Raw genomic sequence first — 26,026 nt, 5'->3', positions numbered from 1 at the left:
AAGAGAATGAAGAGATTTCTCAAACTTAAGGAAGACTATTTATTTCTGTCTAACGTAAAGGACGAGAGAATGAGAGGGAAAAATAATTTTTTGCCATCTGTATCTTGATTAGAATTTTCTAATGTTCAAATTCCTGGTTATAAACCACAGTAAACAGTCAGTCATTCATTAAGGAGCAACTATTGAAAAGGCGATATTTAAAAGAGGAAAAAATAAAACATGACGTGATTAAAACCCTATGCACGTCTTCACTTCAAGGCAAGCGCTGTGCCCATCTGGGTATTTAGGAGGTGCCAAATATCATCGGGATCTAGATTTAATGCATGTCATAAAGAAAGCACCGTATTTAATTTGCTCACAAAGGACCTAGAACCTCATGGAAACGATGGTGGTGATAAGGACAGTGAAGTGAACTATTATTAAAATGAGGTATTCATCTTTAAATTATTTAAATGCAGGATCAATCACAAACGTGAATAAACTTTCAATGATCTCGTGTTCCACTCCTAATGAGAAAGAGTAATTTTGAAGATAATTTTCAGCTTTAATAGGTTTCTGCTCTAATGTGCTCCTCTGTTAGGAAATCTTTAAGAATTAGTGGGTTTAAAAACCCTGGCTGCGCTTAGTCGGGAGGCCAAAGAACAAGAGACAACATTTGTTCCCAGGGGCCTCAAAGACAGAGCCTGAGAATTTACAGACACCAGACACATGACCTGAGCTGAAGGCCCTGCTTTCGCTTGTTTTAGCGGATGTTCAGGACTGGGGAGAACCTGAGTCCACAGCCGCCTTTTCGAGGGAGAGGAAACTGGACACGCAGCCCCCAGTACAGGCGCAGAAGCACCTACGTTAAGAGGTGAACGCTGAGCTCCCCCCACCGACCTGCCTTCCAGGGTGGCCGGCCACCTTCAGGGCTGGCGGCTTCCTCATGTCCACACTCTCTTGCCCACTGAGTCTTGCAACGAACTGCAGACCTGATCCCTGTTTTCAGTCCAAGGACACTGATGGGATGTCTCTCCAAATTTTCCTTCGAACCGACAGCTAGAAATGACCTCTCCCTTTTCCAATCCCCCTTTGAAAAGTGACAGAGAATATGCATATCCTAGCTCTAACTGTATCTGCAAAATTAAAATTCAGAAAGATTTTTCTCCTCCAGTCTATCCTAACTCCACCAACAGTCGTCACCCGATCCTGTAATGCACATGTGAGAAATTCGTTTTCACAGACTGTCACTTGCGCTCGTTAGAAAAAACTTTCTACATAAGTAGGGATGTCCCTACGTACTCTACGTATCTATGCATCAATGTATCTACCTACCTAGCTGTGCTCCACCTATGTGAAAACAAACTCCTAATACTAGTGTCCAAGAGGGATTCTGTACTAGATACTTTATAATACCAAGGTCTTTATGCTCACAAATCTACCCTCTAAAAGGCAACAACGGAACAGCTCTGTCGTCCTTAGTTTCTGAGCATGTACGCGGAGCGTTATAGGCAGGTGTTAATCCAGATTCTTCACTGGATGTGTTCTTTCCCGTCAGGGCGCATCATACCCTGCAGCTGCCTTGTATGCTTCCACAAGCTCCCTGCTCCTTCCGCTAGCTGTACATTCCATGAAGGCAGGATTAATGTCCGTGTTAGCCTTGTATCAACACTGCGGATGCATGGAGGGAGGGAGGGGAGGAGGGGGGAGGAAAGGAAGAAGAGAGAAGCAGCAGGAAAAGCGAGGGAAGACGACGTGCCAGCAGCAGCTATGCTGGTTTTGGTAAACAGACGGAGGCCTTCCACGGTTTCATCAGATGTTACATTCACAGAATTTAAAATTCTTTGTAACTATACCCTCATCAAGTCTCATTACCTCAAGTCATCTTTTTTTTTTTTTTTAAGGTTTTATTTATTTATTTGAGAGAGTGAGAGAGAGCACAAGCAGGGAGGAGAGGGAGAAGCAAGCTCCCTGCGAGCAGGGAGCCCGACTCGGGGCTCGATCCCAGGACCCTGAGACCATGACCTGAGCTGCAGGCAGACGCTTAACGGCTGAGCCACCCAGGCGCCCCACCTCAAATCATCTTTTAACATTAAATTAAATTATTACTTTTGACACAGAGGCATGAAAGTGAGGAATAATTCGCTTCTAGATCTTTTGTGTTGGGTCTATGCAACAGCCACTGAAGCACGTACTTCCGCTTACTGACCTTTTCAATTACCTGTTTACAAACGTGAAGCCCTTTCTCTGAGTGGATGGTTTAAGGATTGTGATAAAGGTCCAGCATTTCTTTCTTTTTTATTCATTCAACGTATCTTGGAAACACGAAGCCTCACTTTTAACTTTGGACATGTTTATGTACAAGGAAGAACTAGTTCTCAAAAAACCCTTCTCATTTTTACCACTCACGTAACAATGTAGTTTCTGGTAAAAGGACACCAGTCCATGAAGAAACCATGTGCCAGTAATAAGCAGGGTCATGGGGTCAGGGCAACCTCAGACCCGACAGCCAGGAAGGCAGGTGTGTCACTGACAGGATTCTCATGAGCCCCGATCGCCTGGCTTGGGGAGGGAGCGCCCGAGGTGTTCCTCAGACAATGTATCCCACAACGGGCACTGTCATCCACACAGGACAGATAAGGACTTGCCCAAGCTCACACAGCCCCAGCTTTTAAAGGCTGCGCACGACTCCCTGCGGGCCTCCCTGCTCAGTCTCTGCAAGGGACACGGGCTGCAGAAGTGGCAGAATCCCGTGCCCCGCAGACAAAGTGTGAACACTGACTTTTTCTGAGGGAACGAAGGTCCAAAGAGACCAGTATGGTTTCGAAGCATCTTGTCCAGGAACAGTTACGGCAGGAAATTTAATCTGCTGACCTGAGAGCAGCCCCCATCTGCCCTGTTTCTGTCACACCTGCGTAAAGCCCTCCTGTTGAGGCAGAAGACAAACATAAACTTGCATCCTCAGTGGCCGCCCTGGGAATCGTGAGAATTAACCAAACTAACACGTGCCTTTTGCATCTCAGTATTGTGGGTCTCCTGTGATCATCTTCCTTGTGAAAAATACATCCAAACCCAGCTCCGACCCGCATGTGGTCAGACCAGCCTCTCATCGTGCTGAACCTTTCCCTCAGTTGCTTCCCCATCAGCTTATCAACATATGTTACTAGCTGAGGGTCCACAGTACGTCTAGCATTCTTCTGGTGACAAAAGTAATAAATCACTCCCTGTACTTTCTGCACTCAAGTCGTTTATAATTCAGACACCTGTCTTCCTTCTCCTGGATGCCTACATCTTTTCCTTGACTGACATGGCTTTAGAAAATACGGCCCCCTCACAAACCCAGGGAGCTACCTGCACGGCCCCAGTCACGCAGCAAGAAAGGCAGAGAGGTCTCCCTCCTGACAGCTGGGCTAATTCACCTGGGCCCTGACCTGTTATCACCCATGTCCTAGGAATGTAACCTTCGCCATCACGCCCTCCTGATGGCAATCAGCTATGACTTGCTCACTCTGTGGGTAGGACATCGTGCGTTCCAGCTTCGTGTGTAAGAGTATTTCCTGGTCTTAACCCCTTCAGCAAGCCCCAGTGGGAGATGGACTCGAAGCCAACGATCTATAATTAATCCTAGTGCCAATGTGGGTTTGTCAAAGGCCCCCAGAGCAAATCGTGTTTTCCCTGGCTAGGGCTTGGCTTCCTTGCTTTAAAAAGGATTCTTAGTATTTACTGCAGTAAAATTAAGCACTTTCAAATTTCTGCCAGATCCCCTGGAGAAATATGGTTTATTAATACCAAACAAATGTGATGCTTGAAAGGCAGGAGACCCAGATTCTAGTCCGTGGCCCACTACTGACTCACTGGGTGGCTTCGGGCAAATCCCTTAAATCAAGTAGACATCATATTCAACAGGCACAGAATGGACACTTGGGAGGTGGGCAGTGCACTGTGAGGTCTGAGGCCAGGTTCAATGGTGAAACTAAGTCAGTACAGACAAAGCCCTTTGCTAGGGGGCGACTGCCCAGAGCGCCATTTTTGTAGCTGGGATCAAAGTGGCCACCCTGAAAAATGACCCTACATTTTTTTTAACTCTTAAAGCTGAAGAAATTGGGTGAAACTTATTTAAAAGAGGGGCAGTCCAACATAGTAAGTAGCCAAGAGCACGGCTTTTAGGTGCCAACTCTGTGGATCTGAATCCCGGGTTTACCATTTGTGAGCTTTAGTTTTCTCATCCGTAAAACAGGTACAAATCGTATCGACTGGTCACACAGGTGGGTGTGAAGATTACATGAGTTAATACTTGTACTGGGGAGGTGAACATTAGCTTTTAGCTACAAGTTAACAAAGCAGTAAAATCAAGTAAAATTAAACATGTATTCTTCTGGATTACAAAGCAAACTTATATATACATGGTTTCATTTGCAACTCACTGCATTTGCAAATAACTTATACACTACCAAGTTTGTAAAATACTTTTCCCCCTATTTTCTTTGAAGCTCATATTCTCATTTACGCTTTTACAAGTCACACTGCAGCAAAGTTACCAGGCAGATTGGAAAAAAAAAACCAAAAACAAATAGAAGCTTTAAGAAGGAAAAAAAAAATTCTAAAATAAAAATCTCAATTGATGGATTAAGTAGCATTCTAGGAACGGCTGGAGAAGTAACGATTTAGATGCCATCCACATGCTGGTATCTCTACCTCAGACCTCTCTCCTGAATTACGGGCTTCAATACCCACCCGTCTACCCAACACCTCCATGAGAATTCTAACAGCCATCTCAAAGTCAACAGGTCGACAACAGAACTCCTTGTTTTGCTCCCCTCGCCCCATAAACCAGGTAAGGGGGAAAGCAGGGTATATTCACACACACTGGAATACTGTAGCAATGTATACAAAGGAACAGCTGTATCCCCAACAACATGAATGAATGTTTTAAACATAATATGGAGGAAAAACACAAGCTGCCAAAAACTGCACACGTTTACCCGTCTCAAAATACCTTTAGCAATGTCACACATTTATGTGACAGAATACACATATTTGTTTAAAAAAAATCAAGGGAACCTTAAACACAAATTTCAGAATTGTGAGGAAGCCAGAGAATGGTCGAAATGAAGTACAGAGAGATCCAAAAGTACTGGCAATGTTTTGATTCTTAAATTGGGTGGTAGTTCACTAGAGTGCATTTTTTTTTATTGTGCTTTAGAGCTATATATATATATATATATATAAAATCTTTTATACATATAAAATGATCAAATTAAAAAGAAATACAACCCATAAAAATGAATTGTGTTGAAAGTTGTACTTCAAAACAATAAACTAAGCAGTGCAGGTAGGTAAACCTCCTAAAAACAGGAAGAAATTAATGTATACTAGTAACACTGGTTATGGAATATAAGTACTTAATCAAGGTGACTAAAACACACATGTAGTAGGTGGATCAAATGCCAAGGAAAAAATATTCTGACCAGGTTTACAGGTCAGAGCAAATTTACTTATCAGGAATATCTTTCCTGGGGCGCCTGGGTGGCACAGCGGTCGGTAAGCGTCTGCCTTCGGCTCAGGGAGTGATCCCGGCGTTCTGGGATCAAGCCCCACATCAGGCTCCTTCGCTAGGAGCCTGCTTCTCCCTCTCCCACTCCCCCTGCTTGTGTTCCCTCTCTTGCTGGCTGTCTCTCTCTGTCAAATAAATAAATAAAATCTTTAAAAAAAAAAAAAAGGAATATCTTTCCATTTTGCTAGGCTTGCTTTCTTAAAAACAAGATGGGTTAGTGTTCCTTGTTCAGCGAGAGGACAATCTGAGGCCGCTAAGGATGAGGCTGTCTCCCAGCCCTGCCCCCATCGAGGCTGAGGTTTGTATAGAAGCTCAGAGCCACACCCGTTGAGGGTCCATGATTTTAGACTGCTCTTCTTTCCTGCATCAGTACTGATAGCAGACAGTTTGTTGGAGCTAGACTAAAATACGCTTTCTTCTGTCTAGAACATCTAAGTTGCAAGTCTTAAATGAACACGGTATGAGAGTCTGTTTTAGAAGGAAGTGACCGAGCTCAAAGCAACACTAGGCATGACGTGCCTTGTTTATCTATCTGTTCGAACAGGTATAAAACAAAAAGAGGCCTGTGCATTTCTTGTCCTTATTTTCAAATAAGAGCTGGATCTATTTGAATGGCCAGGGAGGAGAAGATAGTTTGATTTAGAGTTGGCATGGGTTTAGGGGAAGAAATGTCTTTGTAGCTGGTCCTAAATATTATGGTAACTTGGACTGAGTTAGTCTCCGAGGGAGAAGTCGCCACATGTTATAACAGAAGCCACTGGGCTTGGCAAGGAAGGGAATGAAAGAATTGCAATTAAAGCAAAACCATTTCTCCATCATGGCGAAGATGTGCTGGCCAGGACGATTCCCTGTCCTCTTTTTCCAAGGCCGGTCCCATTAAACACTGCCCTTTTAAATCAGCCTTCACCATATTCTAGAGTACTAACTGCTGAGATGAATTTTAATTTCTAATGAATTCTTAAGGAGAACTTTTTATTCCTTCCTACTAAAAAAAGAATAAACAAATCAACAGACCGATTCAAAAAGAGGACTGCCAGAAAAACAATTAGAGTTTGAGAAGGTTGCGAAGGTACATTTTTCAAATTTATCTCTCATTTTTGTGGCTCTAATAAGACTGTGTTCTTTTGATGTATGCTCCACATTTAAATTTAAATTTTGAAAAATTACATTCTTGCCTACATCTTGCCTTGCTATCTTGACGGGTCATTCCCAAACATAAACTGCCCTAACTTTGAGGCTTTCAAAGCTACAAGGAGGTGCATTCTGGGACAATGCAGGCTGTTAATGAATTTTTACTGAGTGAATCTGCATTCTTTCCTGGCTTGATTTGGATATAAATCGTAAGGCTTCTTATAGTAACAATAATGGAGTTTCCAGCCAGCCAGGTTTCTTTTTAAGGTGAAAGAAAAATTACAAAAGGCATAAGCCTTGATTCGTAGATTAAGTATGTACACAGACCCGTGTATCTTATGAACTATACAAGCCCAGAGGTGACTCTGCTAGGCCATACCATTTGTTTTATGAAGAAAGAAAGAAAATTCACACTATTTACTCCAGGTCTGCAGAAATCATCATATACTTGCAGGATTAAAGGCAAGAATCTGAGGTTAAGTATTGTATGCTGCTTATTTTTATATTTTTTGATCAAACTCATCATAATTTAGTATTTCCAAGAGGAAAAATAAACTTATATAATGGTGCTGACTACAATATCTAGTTTCCAGTTATGAGAAGCAAAGGAAATGAACTTTGAGAAAAAAAAATGGGACAAAATATAAATAACACAGCGTTGCTTTACAAAGTGGCTTTCCATCTATTTCATTTGAAAAGAAAGGAGATACGTTAACTAGATAGGTGAGGAACAAAGGGGGGGGTGTGTGACTACGTGAGTGTGAATAAACATGGGTGGCTGTGAAAGTGCGTGCACGAGTGTGTGTGAATGTGAGTGTACATGTGAGCGTGAGTACACACGTAAAAGAGAGAAAAGACACAGGAGAGAAAGAGAGGGAGAGATCTGGAATAATGGAAGAAACAGAGACTTTAGGAATGTCTTAAAAACATATAATTCGACGTTTCCTTAAAAAGCACCAATATTATTTAGATGTTGTCCTAGATCGGCATAGAGTACAAGCTATGGAACAGCAGTCCTGAGTGCTATGACAGGCATGGACAGAACATCATATAGAGGCCTTCGGGGAGGGAGATCTGTCGACAGAGCCATGCAGCACCTTGCTGAAGGCCAGGCTGATGTGCTCATCGAGTAAATGTCCGCCAACAGGTGCCGGAGGGCTCACTCCACGGGAGTCCAGGGTACCCCCAGCAGGTCTGGGCTCTCTCCCTGGCCCACAGCTGGTTGGTGGTGATCACAGAGAACAGAGTGAGTTCGTCACTCCACATCCCTGCATGAGGTACCAACTGTGTGTCAGGTAGTGCACTTGGTAGATGCTGACATATGGCGGTGAAGCCAGTGAGGAAAGGGTCCTGCCCTCATGGAGCTTACAGTCCAGCAGGGAGGAGCCGAGAGTCCCAGGGAGGGACAGCAGGGAGACTGGGAGCATCGGCTGGCGTCATTAAGATAACGTGTAAATCCTGCTCTGCTACTGACCTTGGAGACATTCTTGAACACCCTAATCAGGGCTTTCTTTAAATGCGAAATGGGATGATAATGTTGAGAAGACTCCATGAGGTATGTCTGTAAAGCACTTGTACGAGTTCTGACGACACTGGGCCCAGGAAATAGCAGTTAGGAACCCAGGGACAGACACACAGAAGTTTGCTATCTCCTTCCCCAGAACACCCCTCAAACTAATGGACAAGGAACTAAACCACATCACCACTTTATCACATTTCTGTATGATTGTGGCAAATCAGATGGCCACCAGCACTACTAGGCTAGACAGGAAAGTCTAGTTGCTAAAAATAGACCCCAGCAAGAGGCCCAAATTGCTGCTGTAATGGGTATGTTTTCTGTTTCTTAAGGAAGTGCCAGCAGGTATTATCAGATGGCCTCTTATAACTTAAATAACTTATACGCATTTTCTCTTTTAAAGCAAACCCCATTAAGGGGTGGGTGCCTGGGTGGCTCAGTCAGTTAAGTGTCTGCCTTCGGTTCAGGTCATGATCCCGGGGTCCTGGAATCGAGCCCTGCACTGGGCTCAGCGGGAAGCCTGCGTCTCCCTCTGCCTCTGCTGCTCCCTCTGCTTGTGAGTTCTCTCTCTCTCTTAAATAAATAAAATCTTTTTAAAAAATTTATAAAACAAACCCTATAAAAAGTACCACTACCACAACGAATGTTCTGGATGATGACTCCACAGGAGAGATGAGGAGCTACGCTCAGGACATCTATGCTGAGAAGCAATAGAAGGGGGTGGTTAGGAGCACCAGCCCTGGAGCCAGGCTGCCCGGGGCGCCAGGCGCCCTCTATCACTCACTACTGTGCAGCAAGGACCATGTTGTTCACTGGGACTCAGTGCTTAAATCTGTCACATGGGGACAGTATTAGAGCCTATCTCGCTGGGTAGTTGTACGGATTAAAATCACAAACACCCACAAAGGAATTAGATTAATACCCAACATACAGAAAATAGTCCATAAATGTTAGCGACAATCATGCAAGGCAAACCCAGCAGCTTATTATCTTGTTAATAAAAACATGAGAGCCAGCTACTGAGACAACAACTGAAACACAGCAGAGGAAATCAGGTTCTTTCTTTGGTTCTCCCATCAATTTTATGCATCACCATGAGTACACCACGTCCCCTCTGCAATTTGCTTTCCTCATCTACACCACAAGTTATATACGAACAGAAGCATGAATATGTGTGCGTGTGAATGTATGTATATATGCATAGAGACCTGCGGCAGTTTTTCGTTATATCACAGCAGCTGAACAACTTAAAGTCTGTACTTCCCCATCTATGATAGGGTTCTCCAGAGAGACAGAAACAAGTAAGATGTGCGTGTACAAGCACGTGCGTGTGTGTGTGTGTGTGTGTGTGTGTGTGTCTCTGTGCAAGTATGGCGGAGAGAAAGATGGAGAATGACGGAGAGATTTATTTTAAGGAACTGGCCCAGGTGATTATGGGGGTTGACAAATCTGAAATCCTCAATCAGGCTGGTGACCCAGGGAAGCGCTGTGTGGCTGTCCGAGCTGGAAGGCCGTCAGGAGACGGAATTCCTTGTTCCCGGGCGGGGTGGGGGGCGGGCACCAGTCTTTTTCTCTTAAGGCTGTCAACTGCATGAAGGTAATTATGGAAGACAATTTGCTTTACGCAGAATCGACCGACTTAAATGTTTAACCTCATCTAAAAATACCTCCAGGTGACATCCACACGGGTGTTTCACCAAATATCTGGGTACCGCGACCTAGCTAAGCCGACACATAAAATTAATGATCACAATCTCCTTGCAAGAGAGAGGATGTTCAGATGGTTCTCTGCTGTGGGAAAAGCCCCTGGAACGCACCGCAATTTCACTCTTGGCGATCAGATTAAAGCAAGATATTCGGATGAGGCACCCACGTCTCTTGAGGTGAATTCTAAGTCTGAGCAAAACCTGTAAAGTAGGGACGCCTGGGTGGCTCAGTCGGTTAAGCGTCTGCCTTCAGCTCAGGTCATGATTCCCAAGGGTCCTGGGATCGAGCCCCACAACGGGCTCCCTGCCCAGCTCCCTGCTTCTCCCCTCTCCCACTGCCTCCTGCTCCCCCTGCTTGTGCGCTCTCTAACAAATAAATAAAAATCTAAAAAAAAAAAAAAAAAAAGCACAAAAAACCTGTAAAGTAGACGTAGAAGCTGGCATGGGGACAGCAGAATGAGCCTGTCCACAGAAGGGACAAGCCTTTAGAACAAGGGCTGCAAACTCCGTCAGAGCCAGAGCCTCTGTAACACAGAGGAGTGACACAAACAGGGTGGGGGGTGCGTGGAGGGCACAGGGCACACCACATCCACAGAGCTATGACACCCCAGGCCTCTGTACTTACATTACAGAGTTAAGGTGAATACTCAGGGAATCATGCTTAAAATGTGATGGCATGTGTATGTTATATATCACACAGGATATACATGATTCGTTATTTTAACATGTCTTAGTTTTCATCTTTGCTTTTATTGACCATCATCCGTGTCTCACTTACTGTGCCCAAGGCACTGCTTTACGACTCACGTAGTCCTCACAACAACCCAATGAGGCAGGTACTCATTTTACAAATGAAGCACAGAAAGGGTAAATAATTTGACCAGCAACAGGACACACGGTAGAGAATTCTAGAAGACTGTCGAAGAAATACCAAATGGGGTGCCTGAATGGCTCAGTCATTTAAGCGACTAAGCCTTCAGCTTAGGTCATGGTGCCGGGGTCCTGGGATCGAGCCCCACATCAGACTCCTTGCTCAGGAGGGAGCCTGCTTCTCTCTCTCCCTCTACCCCCCACTCCCCCTGCTTGTGCTCTCTGTCAAATAAATAAATAAAATCTTCAAAAAAAAAAAAAAAAAAAAAGAAATACCGAATAGTAAGATTCACTATTAGCTGCTACAATAGATTCACTCCTCAAGCTACCACAAGCCCTTTTCTTCCCGCCAAAAGTGTACTACAAGTGGGGTTAAACTTGCTGCTCTACCTGGTGGTTCCCATACGCTCCCCAACTTCTTGCCTGCCCTTCATCTCCGTCGCTCCAGGGAGCTGCTCTCTCACAGGCACTAATGACTCGGGGCTCATCGAGTGAAGGTCGCTCCCCATCCTTTCCTCCTGAGCCCTGCATTAGTGGGGCGTTGCTCAACACCTCCTTCTTCGGCGCTGACCTTCTTTGGTCTTCCAGGACTCTGAACTTCCATGTTTTCCTCTCTGAAACCACCTCCCTGATCTCCTCCCGCCCCTGAACTCCTCTCAGAGGTCCGGCCCTGGGTCCTACTCATTTTGTCTTTGTGCCCTTGCTTTTCCTCGCTCGCTAATGCGGTCTGTCACACCGTCCGTGGAAATCACATTTTCAGGGCACACCTCAGTGCCCAGCCTCCGTGCTTCCTCCACACGTGGTGACTAACCTCCGCGCTGACCCTCTCTGCTCCGAGTCCAGCCAACAACCTTTGTGACCCCCACCTCCACGTGAAAACCCCCTCATCTCCCACAGCCGGCCTCCACCCTCTGCTTCACCCACCTGCTCTCACGACCTGGTTCTCTTATCATCCCTCGAACACCCTCGCTTGTGCAATAATAAATCTGGACATCCACTCTCTGGCCGCAACCTCCTCTCCTTCAGCTCTTGATTACTGTATTCACCAATTACTCAGGATACCAGTTACTCAGGATAACCAAACCTAACAATTCTAAACCCCAGATCTGATCCTCCCACCGTGGCCTCTAGTTAAGTACCAGCAACAACGTAGCTGTCTGTCAGAAACCTGCATGTTGGGGCGCCTGGGTGGCTCAGTCAGTGAAGTGTCTGACCCCTGATTTCGGCTCAGGTCGTGATCTCATGGGTCATGAGATGGAGCCCCACGTCAGGCTCCCCCATCGGCAGGAGTCTGAGATTCTCCCCCTCTACGCCTCTCCCTACCTGTGCTCTCTCTCAAATAAATAAGTCTTAAAAGAAAAAAGAAACCTGTATGTTGACTTTTAGTCCTCTCTCTCGTCTTCCATATCCCCAAATTCCAACATAGCTACCACCCTCAAATATCACCCAGCCTCCCTCTCTATGCAGATCGCCATCATCTCTCACCCAGATTCCTCTCTCCAACGGTCTCCTAACCTGTTTTCCTGCTTCCAGTACTTGCTTCCCTACAATCTCTTCTCCAGCAGACAAAACACTCTTTTATTTATTTATTTACTTACTAGTTTATTTTTATTTTAAGTAATCTCTACCCCCAATGTGGGGCTCAAACTCACGACCCCAAGATCAAGAGTCGTATGCTCTTCTGACCGAGCCAGCCAGGCATCCCAAAATGGTCTTTCTAAATATGAGTTCTAATCATGTCACCCCAGTGCTTAAAATTAACCAATACTTTCCTGCATTCCTAAGATAGTAACGTGGGGGGGCGCCCGGGGGGCTCAGTCAGTTGAGTGTCTTGATTTCAGCTCAGGTCGCGATCTCAGGGTCATGGGATCAAGCCCCGTGTTGGGCTCTGTGCTCAGCGCGGAGTCCACTTGAGATTCTCTCCCTCTTCCTCTGCCCCTCCCCCTCGAAAATAAACAAATAAAATCTTAAAAAGAAAAAAGAAAGAAAGAAAGAAACTGGATTCCTCAGCGCAGTTTCTGGGGTGTTTCCTGATCTAGTGACTGCCTGCCTCTCTAGGCTTACCTGGGGCACTCATTTCACTCCAGTCACACTACATCCATTCTTCGGATGTACTGTGTTTCTCTCCTGCCTCTGGGTGTAGTACATTTGATTTCCCCTGCCTCGAATATGCCTTTTTTCGCTTTATCATGGCACTCATCGTTGGGTTTCATGTTAAGTACTACAACCTCTTCAGCAACCTTCTGTGTCCCCAGACTTGGTTACGTCCCCTGGATGGCTTTTCCTACAGGAATCTGCACATCCCCGTGCATTACAATCAACCCACAGAGTGGTGACGACCTCACTAGCCTGCAGCTCTGGGAATCAAGACTGTGGCTTGCTCACTTCCCACTGTATTCCTCTCCTATATAGCACTGGTCCAAAGGACACTCAACAAGTATTTACTGAATAAATAAACATGCAGTTCATTCTTAAACTCCGATCCTCCTGACTTTGTCCTGGAGATTCAGTTCCGCATCTCCACTCACCTGATGGGACACCTTACCAGCACCTAAACTTCATCATGTACAAAACAACAAAGATCACCTTCTCTCTCATGTCTGTTCTCTTCCAAACCGAGTTGGGTAGAGAGAACAAGGGCGTGGAAATCAGGGATGTCTGCAATGCCCTGTTCTATATCCTATTAGCTGTACAACTTTAGACAAATCTTTCTCCAAGCCTTACGTTTCTCATCTCTGCAATAAAGACAAAAACAGAACCTTGTAGAACTAGATACGACTGAATGAGATAACGCATGTGAAATGCCTGGCAAATGGCAGAAAGTAATAAATGGCGCCTGGGTTCTAAAATTTGAAATTAGTTTTGCTTCCATCCTTCCTCCCCACCGGCCAACCTCTGTTATCCGGGCAGTTCTTAAATCTAGTTTTCTCCATCCCAAATGTCCCTCCTCATCTGGGCCCTCTTCCCCTCCCCTCCCTGGACTGTCTCACCAGCTCGCGTGGCTTCACGCTCTGATTCTCTCACTAGCTGACCGCCCCACATACTGACACCAGACGAGGCTTCCTCCAGGAGAGCTCCCACTGTCACTCTCATGACCAGAACTCTTCCACTGCTCCCCAGTGGCTTCGGATTAAGTTTAAATCATGTAGTCGTCTGACATTCATGGCCTTCCCGGATCTGGCCTCAACAGACCTTGGCTGCCTTATCTTCTCATGAGTCACTTTTACACACACGGTTGCCCGGCAACAACAAATCAGTTACTGCCCACTCTGTCCACTGGAATTTCCCATCCCTGTCTCTAGGCCTTTGCTCAGCTTTCCTTGGACTCGGACACTCTCCCTCTACGTCTTCAAGTCCAACACTACCCTTCTGTCAATGTCCAGCTCAAATGCTCCTTAATCCATACAGTATTTCTTGATCATCCTGGCCATAGCAAAGCTTTCTTTTCTACAAACGTGCGGTGTATTTAGTTCACTCTCTATATTAACACATTTATCTCTCACTCTACGTTCATTCTGTCTCCTGTGCACGGAATCTTAGTGCAAGCTCTTCGAGGGCAGCCTCGTTGCCACGCCCACGTGGCCATGCACAGAGAAGCACCCAGGAAGTGGTGGCTGAGTGCACAGCCCCACAGAGTCCTACTGGTAGCACCAGCATCTGCGATCTATAGCCAATCAGCTCACCTGATCAGCTCCTAGAACTGTGCCTGGCATAGAGGGACACGACACAGGAAACTGCTAAATGAACTTATCCACAGGGAGATCAACTATTGTCTACAGGACAAATTCTGTCCCCATGGCATAAAACATGAAGGAGGACGTGAAGAAGACTTCTCTCTCCCACAATACTCAGAAATGCCAGCGAGCTTCAGGTCTCCCACAAGCTATACGGCTGTTCTTAGCAATAACTATGGCACGTCACGCTTTGGTATACTGAGTATTTCAGAAGTACCTAGTTTTAACATGTAAATAAGAATCATTCTTCAAAACGGTCTCCTTTGGAGAATAACAGAGCTATTCTAACAATGTCAAAATATATAGAGTCACACCTTGGGGGGGGAGGGGCGGAGAGAGAATCTTAAGCAGGCTCCACACCCAGCTTGGAGCCCCACTCAGGGCTCGATCTCACAATCGGACACTTAAATGACTCAGCCACCCAAGTGCCCAAGACGTCTTTTTTTTTTTTAACCAAAAGAAATTGTAGTTACAGGGGCGCCTCGGTGGCTCAGTCAGTTCAAGCGTCCGACTCTTGATTTCAGTGGTCATGATCTCAGTGTCATGAGACTGAGCCCTACATTGGGCTCCATGCTGGGCAGAGTCTACCCTACATTGTTTCCCTCTCCCTCTCTCTCCCCTCTGCTCCTCCCGCTGCTCACGCTCTAACAAATAAACAAAATCTTAAAAAAAAAGATTATTACAGAATGAACACCTTTTCTCATAAGGCTCTCAACTGGCTGAGAATTTATTTCAGAAATAAATTCCAATCTCCTCATCCTTAAAATAGAAAAGGTTTTTTTCAGGGCTTTCATTTCCAAAATTCTATTATGTAAGCCCCTTTATAAATCATGTGTACAATTACTCTCATTTTTCCATCAAATTTTATTGTAACCCCACCATGGGCCCTAGCAACACCACGTGGGCCTCTATTAAGAGTACCTGTCAGGATGTAGTGTTACGTCTGTGTGCGTCATTTATCCCACTCAACTGTGTCTTCCTGGAGGGCCAGGGGCATGGCATGCTCGTGTTGGAATCTGCAGTCCTTACTACTGGAACGTAGTAGGTGCCTCAGTAAATGTTTACATGAATCAATGACTCAGGTCAGTTATTTGATCATAAGTCTGTTCATCAGACCTAATGTCTGGCTCCTTCCTCTATTCTCAAAGGACAGAGAATTTCTACCACAGGGGGTAATAAAAAAAAAAAAAAAAAGGATGGAAGGCTCTTAAGGCAATAGCGAACAAAAGCTTCTAAGTGTGTCTTTGGCAAAGATGGCACTGCTGTAAAAGCAGCTTAAATTCTGCCCGGTTGACAGGGTACTTTAAGGAGGCAAAATTCATTGTCATGCCTGTGTGTCCTTTGTTATGTGCATTAAAGCATTAATCACGTGACTTCAGAGTCACACTTTATAGATGTGCTTCATTCAATCTGTTTATTTAGTTCCCCTGAAATAAATACAAGACGGGTAGAACCAAATTAGTTTTAGTTTTTTTTTTTTTTTAAGATTTTTATTTATTTATTTGACAGAGATAGAGACAGCCAGTGAGAGAGGGAACACAGGCAGGGGGAGTGGGAGAGGAAGAAGCAGGCTCATAGCAGAGGAGCCTGATGTGGGGCTCGATCCCATAACACCGGGATCACGCCCTGAGCCGAAGGCAGATGCTTAACTGCTGTGCCACCCAGGCGCCCCTGAACCAAATTAGTTTTAAATCACACCTTAGCAACAACAGCTGCCAAAGCACCTCATCAAGATGCTACAGTTATTACATAAAAAAGACGAAAAGACCTGCCTGACCAGCATGGTGTACCCTTCAGTGACTGGGAAATGGGCTATTTTCCATTCCCCTCCGATCATGCAGACGGAAGTCAGTGTCTTCAGAGCCTACATACTGCTCTTCCCAGATTCAACAACATAAGCACATCTATGAGAAAGCTCATGAGAAGTTGATGACAAACTGGGGGGAAAAAAAACCTTTAAATAAAATTACAGACATGACTCTCACATTTGGGCTTTCCAAACACCAAGGACTTAAGAGACATAACATTTCCTTGTCACAGAAAGTACTAAAACCCAGAATATTCTGGAAAGTCCAAATCTACTGCCTGGGCAAGCTCAACAGACTGCATCAGGACTGAATCTTTTTTTAAATGACTGCTGACACTTTGCTTAAGTACATAAAAACTGAAAACAGAAACAAACAAAGGTTTTAGAATTTTTCAGTTATAATAAAGCTTTTATCAAAGACGAAGTATTACTTCATAGTCTCTTAAATATTTCCTGAGAGCAGCACGTATTCCTTCCTTTTAAAGAGGTGGAAACTGAGGCAAGAAAGCTGAATCACTCGGTTAGAGCACTCTACATTTCAAAAGCAACGAAAAGCCATAACCCCAAATTAAATTCTCCAATAACCCATTCTTATGAGAACGGGGCTAAAAGGCTTACTGCCTAACTAAAGGATAAACAATGTGAACTATTCCAATGACTGGGCCAGTAAGCCTTAGTGCACACTGAGTAACAGGGACACGGGTTAACACCCTTGCCCACAGTCTCCCTTGTGATGCCATGTGTGTATCATAGTTAACAGGTGGCCTTGATTTTGGTAAGAACAGTATTTCTCTAGATCCCCACTGGACAGTGACATGCTGCCATCTTCTGATTATGCCCAGTGAAGGGTAAACATTTTTTCATGAACAAGTAAAATCAATAAAACTAAAAATCCCCACTTTTCCTGCCAGTAGCGTCCTCAGGAACAAGAGGGGCAAAGACACCAACACAGAGATTACAACACTCTCAGACATAATTCGAGCAGAATTCTAAATGGATAGCACATGTAATAAACTTTTTTTTTTTTTGCAAGTGCCTTGCATGCTTACGTTACTATTCATTCTGCGATAGATCATCAATGACCTTCTGGGTCACTGACTAGGGAGAAAGCGGACTATAAAAAAGAGTGGGAGAAAAAATAAAGGGGGGGGGTGCTTCCTTCCACCCCAGGCCCCCTACTGCCTTGAATGAAAGAAGACAGATGGCAGCCACCTTTCCCTTTAATTAGGAGGGGCAGCTCAGAAGGGGACAGCCCTGTTCACTTGGCACCATCCTTTAACAAACCGCTTCGATGGTAATGCTCTGCTCATTCACCCTTGTTTCAAACTGTTCTCAATCTTTAATTTACAAACCAAATCTCGGTAAATTTAATTGTGATTAAACTACAGCTCTGAGCACAATACTATACATAAAGAAGGTATTTAAAGAAGTTTGCTGAATTAATAACTCACAGACATTCATATTAAGGAGCATGGAGTGTTTTAAATGAAAAACAAGACACCCCGGGCCCTACCACCACCACTTTGGAGATAAAATGTGAATTCCCAGGGCACAGAAGCTCTAACTTAAATTCACACTATTCCACACTAGATTTAGAAATAAGATCCCTGATTTCTGCTTCCAGGGCCGCACCATAGTTACACTGCCTCCTTCTACCTTCTAAGTGTCATTGTTTGAGTTGAGAGAAGTCAAGAAAACTCTACGGTAAAAACAGTCCATTTTATGAGGAAGGATAATCTAGTTACAATTCGCAAACTACTCTGCATTTCCATTTGTACTGCATTTTCAAAACCACAGAACTTGGGATTAAAAATGTATTGAGCCATGCAACCGCTCTGGAGCTAGCATCAGGTAAAACTGGACGATGGGGTCAAGCGTCAGAATTAGGCTGGTGCCCTAAAGTCTTCTGCAGAGGTGATGATGCCTCTGAATTATTTGCTGAAAGCCATACATTTTCTATAAATCTATAAGGCATGACCCTTTTTAACATGAAGGAAAACTTCAGTTTCTGTTGACAAGTTTAGGTCTTTCTTTATACGTTGTTATCCCATTCTTACATGAAGTCTGTTTTTTGTTTTTTTTCCCAACATCATTAAATAATTTGTAATCCTCAGCCCCTTTCCATTTCCTGACAGGTTTTTAAATTACAGCCTCTTGTCCAGGCACCATTCCCGCCCAGTGTCTACAGTTCCCACAGGGGACTCTGTTTTCACGTGTGTCTCCTCCTACACGCACTCTTTCTGCTTCCCAATGGAAATAAGGACAGTGGGACTGTTTTTGCTAGATGTGCTCCTGGCTGTACCACGTAAAAAGCTTTGCCTCTGTCATTGTCATTTAATTAGTGGCAAAGTTCTTGGGCTGTTTAGGAAAAAAAATAAAAAACAGAACTTTTTGTTTTCTAATTGATAACAAATTTCAATCTCTTGCTATCTCCTACAAGCAAGCCAGCACAGCGCTAGATACAGGAAGAGAGAGAGAAAAGATAAAAGAAGCAATCAGCTATTTAACAAACTTCATATCCTACTTCCCAATGAAGGGGAAAAAACCCTGGCATTTGCCAGATATTGAGTGTCTAATATAATGTCAGCAAGAGAAAACATGTAGGAGCGATTGGCTAACAAAGAAACAAACAACACTTACTCTGTTTTCCAGCACAGTGAGCAGGTCGGGAATGAGACGAGGGTAATTCCTTCCTCGAGGCCCCTGCTTTCACTTTGAAAGCTGTGTTTATGCTTACGCCCGGATTTGCTGTGGCACTCCAAAATGCCTGCACTTTGCAGGATGCCCCAGGTTCACAGTTCATCTCAGAAGCCCCAAGCAGGAGTCCCCAGGACAGATGGTGGTGACCTCTGGGCACCACGCGGCATCACGGCTGTCGTTAGTGCACACACGCCCGGGACACCCACTTGTTACCTCAGGAACCGGGCCACCAGCAGGTAACTGCTCAGATGAGTGTCCAGAGTCTCCAGCCTCTAGCATTCTCAGGTTCAAGGTTGGAAAATGCATGGAGACGAGAACCAAGCAGTCAGCTGTATTCTGCGCCATTAACTTTCTGGTACTGAAATGCCTGTCTGAAGAAGAGCGAAAGGTACACAATCACAAGGAATATTTTACTAGTGATTGTGATTGGCAGTTACCTATACTGGGTCACAGCTTGCTCTCTAAAACTGCATTTAAAAAATCCCTAGATCAGAATTCTTTTCATTTCCTCTGTGAAAACTACAGAAAACCAACAGAAAATAAAAACAGGGGAAAAGTATAATTCTGCTTAAAAAGGGGACCCTTACTAAATCTCATCTGCTTAATTTTTTAAAACCCCAAAAGTAAAACAAACAAACAGAAAGCATATAAATTCGGTTTGTTTTGAAAAATTACTTCATCCCCGTACTGTCCAGCTCATAAAAACAAACCTTCTTCCAGCAAAACGGGACACTTTGACCTTGTTTACTGCAGTGTTTTGAAACCGCCAACTCGTAACTCCTGACATCACCGGACGTGCATTAGCACCTTTACTGCTGTTGGCTGCACACGGGGCTATCCCGATGGTCTTCCGTTGCCCCTGGTTGAACAGATCCTCCCCAGAACAGTAAGGATACTGGCCTTAGCATTAAAACCCCTGAAACTCACATGAGCTTTTTAAAGTGTCCTTCTCTGGTTACTTTTATAAGAAAACAAAAGCACTGACCATCTGATACTTTTTAAAGTCCCAGCACCCAGACCTAGCACGGATCATTCTTTCTCCTGACCCTCTGCCTGCCCAAGAGAAGAGCTTCCTTTCTCACCAATCACCGTATTGGCAAGAATTTCTGCCACAGAGCTTTATGAACGGAAGATCCCGACCTACTTTCTCCCAATAGAAGATTCCCACAAACTTTCCTAGAGGATAATTTATTTTACTAAATTTTAGAGTTTCAAAAGTATTGCATTTTAAATTTTGACAAAGTCCATATTATTCCATTTTTAAAAAAATTTTATGGAATATGCTTTTGGTGTCGTAGCTGAGTGTTTCATTTTTAAAAGAAATCATTTTCTCCTCTAAGTCTGACGCATTCCCTTCCACGTACCTCAACTCTTATTCTAGATATATCTGAATCAAACCAAAGGACAGTTGTAATCCCTGGAGCAAGTCACCATTACATTTTGGGGGGAACATCTCCCATAATCCACCTCTTTAAATAAAACTAAATTCTGGTCCTACAATGGCAGTGCAATTCTACAGAGAAGTAACCAACACCCAAGTTTAACCTATCTGAAATCAATCGATTATATTCTTGTTCTTTTCCTGAAACAACTTAACAAAACACCAAGTCCTCAAACTGTAGTCACCAAGATATAAACACGAAAAATACATATCTGAGCAATTATGGCCTTTGTTGGTCAGAGAGAAGCAGGAAAGAAAAACACCCAGAGTTAATAAAATTAATTAACTCTAGCTAAAGGACTACTTAAAAGCCCCTCCAAATGTCATGCTATTGCTATGACAACTTCAAAACTGCTTTGAGAAAATGTGAAGGATTTTAAGATCCGTGATAAAACAAGTGTCATCCAGCCTGCGAGAAATTACTTTCATTTACAGCAGGCAGCAGAAAGGCTAAATGGCCATTTACAATTCTGAAATATCGGATCGTTCGTTACCTTCCGAGAGATGCTGCACTCTTCATTCAGATCATGAAAAGAGTAATAAGTAAATGAACAGCTCTCTCAGTCATCGGAACCATTTTGATTTCAGTCCTGCAACTCTACTACTCCCACGGTCTATCTAGTTGCTACATTATTTTTATAATGAAAGCAAAGTCTGATTCAATCTGAAAGGGAGGGGACAAAAAAAAAAAAAATTCCCTAACCGTCTCTTGTTTCCAAGTACAAACAGGCAGGCACACACTCACTCCCGATTTTTTAGGTGTCAATAATGAAACAGAAAAAGAAAACAAGCATTTCTTTCCCTTAAAATTCCTGCTTTTAGGTATTTAGACTGATTTACGTTTTACGTAATCTTGATGGCTCAATCAGGAAGTGAAAATTTTAAGTGCGTGTGTTACAGACGGGAGGAATCATGTGACCCACAGCAAAGAAAATTATGCAGCAGACTAGCACACTAAGAAAAATAAGCTTATAACAGGGTTTTAAAAATACTATTTTTAGGATTCATTGAGTCATGAATATATTATGGCCTTTGAGAAAAAATAACTTGTTGGGAAGCCTTGAAAACAAAGCCCTCAGGACATTAAAAAAAAAAAAAAACAACTGATGAGATCAAAGCAATTCACCGTAAGAAGTGAAAGTTTAATTAATAAAGGAACAGTTTCTGTGACGGTCACATTCATCCAAGATTGATTTTAAAGGCTATTTTTCAATGTTATTTAAAGATCAGGCAATACATAATTGTCATCAAACAAAGTCAGTTGCAGCTACGTATAAATACTTATGCTTTATTTAACATATAGTGCTGCGTGTTCCTGGGGCACAGAGGAGAAAACTGTTTGGATTTATCAAGTTCCACCCAAGTTCTATAGATTTCAAGTGGTCACTGTATTTTATTACAGCAAATACACTCTCAAGAGGAAAATGTCAATGCACTGACATTTTCATCTGTGGATCTAAACTAGTAAAAGATCATCATTAAATAGTATCTGAATTATCCTTATGTGTTAAATAAATTATGCCACAGACATCAAACCATGTTCACTGGCTCTGGAAATCAAAAAGTGGGAGAGGAATGTTAAAACATTCATGACTATAATGGGTTGACTGATAGATGACTTACTATTATTATACAAAAACTACTTAAGACCTATTCTCTGTGCTACTTCTCTAAAACAGAGTATGTTAATGTAAAGATATTTGAAATTGGAGAGGCTTGGCCTGTGGTTGTCTGTTTCTCAATGCAATTTCTGTTACTGATAACGTTAACAAATAATTTATTAATACCAATAAACAACATGGTTGAGAGTAGGTATTTGGAGCTCCTAGACATTACTTGTATCACTTTAATGTTTCCCAATTTTTGAAATGCTTTTCACATTTCTATTTCAGCTTTTTAGAAAAATGTATACCACAGCTCTGGGGAAGTGGCAGGACAAGGTCTGAGCACTTCCTAGCTCAACTTTCTTTAATTCGTAAACATAAGAGATAGCTGGGCAAAACAAGTAATTATAAGGAAAAGCAGAAGTCTTTCAGAAGGGAAGCTTGATTAAGAACAGTTCGGAAAAGTAAGAAAGCAAGAAGCAAATTCTCCAAGGTAGAGTATTAAGCGACACGGGGATCACTTTACTGAACTTGCTATTACACTGGTTGACTGAATTAAGGAAAGATGAACTAGTTACCAACGGATTCGCAGCACAAACGAGCTCGGCCACTTGCCTAGACCATAACTCATTGAGAATAAACCTCAGGGAATATACATCTCAATTCCCCAATTCCCAATAAATCAGGAAATTAGGGAAATCAAGAGACTTTCTTATGTTGCATAGACTGGCCGCTGAAACTGGACCCAAGATTTCTGACCTCCCTAGGCTAGGGTTCTTTTTCACTATGTGCTGCCTTCCATCTGTAACCCGAGGTTCGAGTAAGTCTCCAATGAGCACAGCCCTGGTTGCTTATCTTAGTGGTGAAGAACTGAAGTAGGGTGAAGACTTAGAAGGGCTCACTCTGGACCACTTAGTTCCTAACTCACAGGCCCTCTGACCTTTGTTACTGCTGCTATCTCGGTCCTCCACCAGCCTGTGCTGAGCATCATTACTTCCTGAGCTAGAAGGAGACAGGGTACATTCTGGGCGCAGGGGTGAAGCTCTGAGAGATGGTACCAGTCCCTCTTCCTGGCTCCTCCCTTCCACACGTATATCACAGCCTCCTCATTTTTTTTTCCAGTGGGAAAATCAAGACACTAAAATAAGAAAAAGCACTTGTTTGGTTCACATCTCAGCTCCACTGGGATTTTAGACACACATGTGAATAAGAGAATATTCTAGAAAAACTAAAGTCAGCTCCTACTTTATAGCCTTCACCAAAATTAATTCTTTGAAGACTGAAGAGTTAAATGTAAACAGGGGTGTGGGGGGTGGGGAGAACACAGAAGGAAACATTTCTGAATTAGAGACAGGAAAGGAATTAATGAAAAAAGTAACAAAAGGCTACATAACGGGAATCCAGCTGACTACATTGTTCTGTACAATACATGTCCTGTACCTCCAAAAGCAGCTGCAGTGAAAGGTAAAGAAAAAATTAAATACTTGCAACAGAGTAGTAAACTCTGTATCATTTATCAATGTGTAAGGTAAAAGATATTAACAGACCAGGCGCTCCAAAATATAAAAGGCCAATTAACATGAAAAAGTGTTGAATTTCACTAGCAAACATCAAGATTTTTTTTTCAGCCATCAAATTCACAAAGATGGACAACAAAAAGAGTAACCTGGTGGAGTGAGGTGAGGCCATCAGTCCAGGAAACCAGCAGTGTCTTTTTATAAGCCTTAAAACTGTTCTGACTCAGAACAGGTCTATAAATACCACCTCAAGAAACAATCACAGATATACAGAAAGATAACTGCACAAGGACATACTTACAATGCCCTAAAATTGCTATTAAATATCTAAAAGTGGAGGGGAGCATAAGACTAAGTAAATGAGAGCAAATTCATGTGTTTAATGGAGAATACTTCATAACAAGATATGATGTTAGGTGAAAATGCCAGATACAAAGGTGTGTATGAGTATCATATCAGTGCTGCTAAGGAGAAAGGAAAGGGGAGAGGGAGGGAGGCACAGAAAAATGGGGAGTACAAAAGCTGATCTCAAAAAGACAGTGGAAAAGAATAATTTAAAAAGCTGAAGAAGGGGCAGAGAATTTATATTTTTCATTACTTTCTTTATAATATTAAGATATTGAGATACTATATTTTCTAAAACAAACCTTGTTTTGGGGACATCTGGGTGGCTCAGTCCATTGAGCATCTGCCTTCGGCTCAGGTCATGATCCCAGAGCCCTGGGATCGAACCCCCATGTCAGGCTCCCTGCTCAGAGGGGAGTCTGCTTCTCCCTCTTCCTCCACTGCTCCCCCCGCTTGTGCTCTCTCTTCCAAATAAATAAAATCTTAAGAAAAAAAAAGAAAAAGAAACCTTGTTTTTATAATTGGGAAAATGTTAAACTATTGAACACCTTATAAATATTTTTCAGCCATACCAAATAATTAAAATATTTGCAAAGACCTTTTTAACAAGGTAATGCTTTTACTTTATTTTTTAAAAAGATTTATTTATCTGAGAGTGAGAGAGTGCATGTGTGTGCACAAGAGGGGGGAGGGGAAAAGAGAGAGGGAAAGAGAATCTCAAGCAGACTCCATGCTGAACACAGAACCCAATGCAGGCCTGATCCAACGACTCCAAGATCATGACCTGAGCTAAAACCAAGAGTCGGGTGCTTAGCCGACTGAGACACCCAGGTGCCCTGAGAATGCTCATACTTTACTAGGTACAAAAAATAAATACAAAAAAAATAATGATCCTAAATATGCAAAAACGCGCAGTAAAAAGACAAGAAGAATGTGCAACAGGATGTTAAAAATAGTTGCCTTTCAGGAGTGCTGTGTGTGATATGGTTTCCACACCTTACAGCTTTCTTACCATTGTTATATATTGCTTTCACGACAATAAATATGTCATAATTATAGGACTGACAGATCAAGAAGACGCTACTATAAACAGTTAAATTTCAACATACAGAAGGTCTCCAGTCACCAAAATCTGTCCTAAGGGATTTTTATCCTTTTCAATTTAAGAACCAGGGGTACACCCTTTAGAAAACAGGCACTGGCAAGTGTGCAGGAGGTCGGAACAAATCCTACTTCTTAGTCGTCAAACAGTTTTCTCCACGTAACAGCTCTGTGAGGGTCATACTGAAGCATGAGGATCTCCACAGCAGGACACTATTAGGAAAATAGTGAAGAAGGTCAATGGGTGAGGGGTAGTAAGTGGCCAAAGGAGGAAGGCAGGAGTCCATGAAAACAACAGAAACATCAAGATGGAAGGTTCGAGAAATCATTAGATCCAAAATGATTCAAAGGGTCTTGAAGAGATACATGTGTACCTATGTTCACAACAGCATTATTTGCAACAGCCAAAAGCTGGAAGCAGCCCACGTGTCCACTATCGAATGAACAGATAAACACAATGTGGTCTGTGAATGCAAAGGAATATTACGGAGCCCTAAAAAGCAAGGCGAGTCTGACACATGCTACAGCAAGGCTGAACAGTGAGGCTATTATGCTAAGTGAAAAAAACCCGTCACAAAAGGGACAAATACTGTATGAATCCACTTACATGAGGTCCCTAGAGCAGTCAATCCATAGAGACAGGGGCGGGAAGAAGGGAAAGGAGGAGGTGCTGTTTAATGCAGATGGTGCTTCAGTCTTGCAAGATCAGAGGGCCCGGGAGATGGATGGTGGTGACAGCCACTCGACAACCCGAATAGACTCAATGCCACTGACCTGTACACTTCTAAATGGTGAAGCTGTAAATTTTATATTGTATTTTACAATTAATAATTATATATATACAAATATATATATACAAATACATATATATATATACACATACACACACACACACACACACACACACACAAACACTTGAAAGAAAGAAAGAAATCATTAGAATGAGAAGTCCTGAAAAAAGCTTCTGATTTGGCCATATAAACAGCACAGGTATCAAAGTAAGACAGACCTTATTTCTGAT

At 43.1% G+C, this 26,026-nt stretch overlaps 1 long non-coding RNA gene across 16 annotated transcripts in view; it reads right to left on the bottom strand.

Annotated features, from left to right (window-relative positions):
• LOC121105805 overlaps positions 1-26,026 on the bottom strand; it is a 222,099-nt gene that overhangs the window by 46,902 nt on the left and 149,171 nt on the right. For all 16 annotated transcript variants that reach the window (XR_005838489.1, XR_005838501.1, XR_005838494.1 and 13 more), the window contains one exon: positions 18,938-19,368. This is a non-coding gene — a long non-coding RNA (uncharacterized LOC121105805). The remainder of the gene's footprint in view (positions 1-18,937; positions 19,369-26,026) is intronic.

This window comes from Ursus maritimus, unplaced genomic scaffold (genome assembly GCF_017311325.1).
Source record: "Ursus maritimus isolate PB19 unplaced genomic scaffold, ASM1731132v1 scaffold_3, whole genome shotgun sequence".
In the NCBI taxonomy this organism is placed as follows: Eukaryota; Metazoa; Chordata; class Mammalia; order Carnivora; family Ursidae; genus Ursus; species Ursus maritimus.
Note: the sequence above shows the minus strand (reverse complement) of the source record. Positions and strands in the feature narration are given on the sequence as shown.